Below are 5,166 nucleotides of genomic sequence, written 5' to 3'. Positions count from 1 at the left end.
TCTCTTGCCCCTCTTCATTCCCAGTCCCTTTTTCAGGTATCCACGTTGTTTGATGACCTGCGGGACGGGTCACCACCAGGCTGCAGCTTTGCTGGACAGCATGGCTGGGATGGCTCCCAACACTAGTTGGTGGCTTTCTGCCACTTTTTCCGCTTCATCCTCTGGTTCCGGAGCCAGGGTTTCACCTGCCGGCAGCTCAGATTCAGGGCTTCGGTGAGCTCCTGCATGTGCTGGAGGCTGAGGATGTTCTGTCTCTGACGCGTAGGCACAGATACATCTGCGAGCACAGTGGTTTTTTATGCTGTTTTTCATTCCATTGTTCTATTTTGTTATTATTATTAAACACTTTGATTGGGGATTCTTATAGCTCTTATCACAATCCATCTATCCATCCATTGTGTCAAGCACAGTATATATAATGCTATCATCATTTTCAAAACATTTTCTTTCTGCTTGAGGCCTTGATATCAGGTCCTCATTTTCCCCTCTCCCCTGCCCTCCCTCATGAACCCTTGATAATTTATACGTTATTATTTTCATACCTTACATTGTCCACTCCCTTCACCCACTTTTCTGTTGTTAGTCCACGTGGGAGGGGATTATATGTAGATCCTTGTGATTAATTCTTCCTTTCTACCCCCACCTTCCTCTTCCCCTCCTGGTATCTCTATTCTCATTATTAGTCCTGAGGGGTTTATCTGTCCTGGATTACCTGTGTTGAGGGCTCTTATCTGTAAGTGTGCATGTTCTGACCCAGTCTGATTTTTAAGGTAGAATTGAGGTCATGATAGTTGGGAGGAAGCATTAAAGAACTAGAGGAAAGTTGTATGTTTCATCAGTGCTATACTGCACCCTGACTGGTTCATCTCTTCCTTGTGACCCTTCTGTAAGGGGAATCAAGTTGTCTACAGATGGGCTTTGGTTCTCCACTCCGAGTACCCCCACCACCCCATTCACACTGGTATGATTTTTGTTCTGAATCTTTGATGACTGATACCTGATCCTATTAACACCTCATGATCACACAGGCTGGTGTGCTTCTTCCAACAAATGCTCAAATGAGAGAACAATATCATTGATATCACAGGCAAGTAAAATTTTGCTGAGGATCATCCAAGAAGAGTTGCAGCAGTACATGGATAGGGAGCTGCCAGCATTCAGGCCGGATTCAGAAGAGGTCATGGAGCAAGGGATGTCATTGCCAATGTCAGATGGGTCTTGGCTGAAAGCAGAGCCTACCAGAAAGATATTTACTTATGTTTTCTAAACTATGCCAAGGCATTCAACGGTGGATAACCACCTCCATTCTGCTCTTCAGAGCTACCTGTGCACTTCCCGCCAGTGGAAGATGATTCTCAGCCATAAGCCCAGGTTGCAAAGGGAGAAGTCAAAGACGGAGAGAGGCATGTACAAAGTATACAACAGTATAACTTTATTGTGCTCATGACCTCCATTAAGGGAAGAGTTCTTGTTCTGGACATCACACACACACACACACACACACACACACACAAGAAATTCTTTTCATAATAAGGTACCACTAAGGCAATAAAAACCAAAGCTGTGGAGTAAGAGAATAGCTACAAAAAATATGAAAATCCCTAAATTCTAGTAGAAAGACAGGCAAGAGCTTCAGACAGTACTTCACAGAAGACGAAATCAAATGGCTTATAACTCTAGGGGCAAATGCTCCACTCTGTAAATCCCCAGGAAAGTGCAAGCTAAAAGTACCATGAGAAACCATTACGCAGGCTTGTTCTGCTTAGCGTAAAGCTCCATTCACACCCTCTCACTTCCACAAAGACCCCACATCAGTATCTGTGATGACTAACTGAAATAAAGCCAAGAAGGACTTTTGTTTTTTTGTTTTTTAATGTTTTTTTTTAAACATTTTATTAGGGCCTCATACAACTGTTATCCCAATCCATACACACATCAATTGTGTAAAGCGCATTTGTACATCGTTTCTCAAAACATTTTCTCTCCATTTAAACCCCCGACATTAGGTCCTCATTTTTCCCCTCCCTCCCCGCTCCCCCCTCCCGCATGAGCCCTTGATAGTTTATAAATGGGTATTTTGTCATATCTTGCCCTGTCCGACGTCTCCCTTCATCCACTTTTTGGTTGTCTGTCCCCCAGGGAGGAGGTCACACACAGTTCCATGTAATCGGTTCCCTCTTCCCTACCCATTCTCCCTTTACCCTCCCTGTTTTGCCACTCACACCACTGGTCCTATGGGGCTCATCCGCCCTGGATTCCCTGTATTTTCAGTTCCTATCTGTACCAGTGTACCTCCTCTGGTCTAGCCAGTCTTGCAAGATAGAATTCGAGTCATGGTAGTGGGAGCGGGGAGGAAACCTTTAGGAACTAGAGGAAGGTTGTATTTCTCATCATTGTTACATCGCACCCTGACTGGCTCATCTCCTCCCCGAGACCCCTCTGCAAGGGGATCTCCAGTGGCCTACTAATGGGCTTTGGATCTCCACTCCACACTCCCCCCATCATTCACTATGGTAAGATTTTTTGTTCTGATGATGCCTTACACCTGTTCCCTTCGACACCTTGTGGTTGGATAGGCTGGTGTGCTTCTTCCATGTGGGCTTTGTTGCTTCTGAGCTTGATGGCCGCTAGGACGTTTGTTTTTATGGAGAAAAAAAAAAAAGGCAAATCATGAACTAGCTTTTTGTTTTGCAGGCAACTGGGGAACCATGCTAAACACACATAATTTCTACTTTATATACACTGTGTGTTTATCATCTCATTCCTGCTCTTATATGTTGATATTAGCTTTGGCATGATATTTGGTAGACTTGACAAGATTAATTTTGGAGTCTGGGAATACTCACAAAAATTTCCCATATAAATGAATGGTAACTGCTTTTGCTACATGTCATTTAGGCCTCTGTTACTTTTCATAGGAAGGCTCTACTTTCAGGTAACAAGGAAGCCAGTGTACCTTCAGAAATGGTTAAAATGACCGTGGCAGGCAGTGCCAAGGCTTGAAGGTACAAAGAAATGTGGGCTTTCTGGGGCTTATGAGTGCTAGGAGGGGAGACACTTAGAGGAACCTGTTTGGAATGCCCACAGGCACAGTCTAGAATTGGGGGGGGGGGGCACAATTTACACTTCCTCAGCAACTGGCAAGGAGCCCTGATGTCCCAGTGGGTTAAGTAATGGGTTACTAACCAACAGGTCAGATGTTCAAATCTGCCATCCCACTTTGGGAGAAAACTGAAGCTGTCTTCTCTCCTAAAGATTTAGTCTCAACCCCCCTAGGGAGTAGTTCTACTCTATCCTATATCCTATCTATACACTGCAGTCCACTCAACAGTGGTGGGATGGTTTGGGAGCTGGGGTAACCCCCAGCCAATGGGAGATGGCAGCCAATGAATATATGTTTCTCACTCTCAATGCTCGTGGCAATACTGAGAGGTTTTCTTTCACTCCTCAGGGGGTGACAGTGCTACCAAACCCCAGTTGTCCACAGCAGTGCCCAACTCAATCATGCACCCGTGTTCTGTAGGCTTTTCTAAGGGTCCCTGGTAATGCAGTGAGTAAAGCGCTGGCTGGTAACCAAAAGGTGGCACCGTTTGAATCCACTCAGGGCTGTGCAGAAGAAAAGACAATCCTCGGTCCCCATCGATTGACCCGGTGGCCACCGGATGGGCTCATCATTTTGTGCTAACGTCCCCTGTATTCTGTACTGCCTTTCCCTTCACTCGAGTTACTCTGTCTGAGTTACAAGTCAGACCCAGCAGAAGCTCGTTGAAGAGGCTAACAGAATCCCTGTACAGCGGCTTTGCGGCCCGCCGAGGACAGGGGAGAATTGTTCTGAAGTGAGAATTCGGTTGGGGGATTGGTAGATCTAGGACAGGGTCATGGGGCAAAGTCAAAGTGTGTCTGAGTCTAAAACCTGCTCTCTTATGTTCACCCACTTGTTGAAACGACAGGGTGTAGCAACCACGAAAAGAAAGATAACAAGGTTTGCTACAAGTGGTGAACAAGTACAATCCATGGTTCCCTGAAAAATTAACTTTAGATCGAGGGACCTGGGAGAAGGTCGTTGCAAACTTAAAGAAAGCACACAGAGAGGGGAGAGTATCCATCCAGAGACCTGGGCTCTGTGGCATGAGTTAAAATCGTTTTAGAACCTCTGCAGACAGAGGAAGAAAAGTCTTGTGTCAGCGATTGTGAGGTTGATTTGGCGACGGAAAGAAAGAAAGAAGACAAAAGTAGAAAATCATTTCAGAGGTTTATTTCAGAGCGCCGGGGAGGGAAGGGAGAGCAGAGAAAGGGACGGGAGCACCCTGAGCTCCCTGGGTGAGCTCCTGCGAAGTCACGCTGTCCAGGTGAGAGGTGGAGAGTTTTATAGCCCTGGTCTGGGGGCAGGGAGTAGCAGGGGAATTTTCCATTTCAGTTTGGCTGTTTTGCCAGGGGGGCAGTTAGAACTCAGTAACAATGCCATCGGAGCTGCCACCCATCGGCGTCAGGGCTTCAAAGGCCATTGATAGAGATTGTTCACTGTTCAGCACTGTCCTCAGGGTATTGCTCCACTTGCCTGCTATCTGAATTTACAAAAGTAGGCTACAATCTCTTTGAATGAGTATAGGGAAGTATTAGAAGAAACTGGAAGATCAGGTTTCAATCCCAAACAAAGCCTTTTGGCCAAAGCCTCCACACCCCTGAAACCAAAGGCAATAAAGCTTTAGTAGAGGTTTATCTTAAAGATAAGGGCCAGGCTATCAAACAGAGCTGAGAACCACCTTTGCTTTTAAGAGTTGAGAGACACACAACAGAAAAGGAAAGTTTAGAAACGAAACCAAAGGGGAAATGTTTTAACTTCTGGAAAGTCTGACATTTTCATAGAGTGCCGGCAATGCAAATAACTAGGATTGGCTCAGAGCCACCGGGTTATCAAGAACCCAGACTTTGTTACCACTGCAAAAAAGGGGAGCCGTTGGGTTAAGTCAATGTCATTAAAAAATCAGCAGCAAAGGGACTCTATCAGTCAGCCCAACCCAGCAGGGAAACAGGGAGCAGGGCATGTCCGAGCCCCACCCAACAGAGCCAGCGAATGTGGTTGTACTCCAACCAGACACCCGAGGTCCCAAGCCTGCATCGGTCTTATCAGAGTCCAGCCACCAGAGGAACGCAGTCAATGTAACC

Source organism: Echinops telfairi, unplaced genomic scaffold (genome assembly GCF_000313985.2).
Source record: "Echinops telfairi isolate 266 unplaced genomic scaffold, ASM31398v2 ScPeMD7_7458;HRSCAF=8496, whole genome shotgun sequence".
NCBI classification, from domain to species: Eukaryota; Metazoa; Chordata; class Mammalia; order Afrosoricida; family Tenrecidae; genus Echinops; species Echinops telfairi.
The sequence above is the reverse complement of the archived record's forward strand: the minus strand, read 5'-3'. Positions refer to the sequence as shown.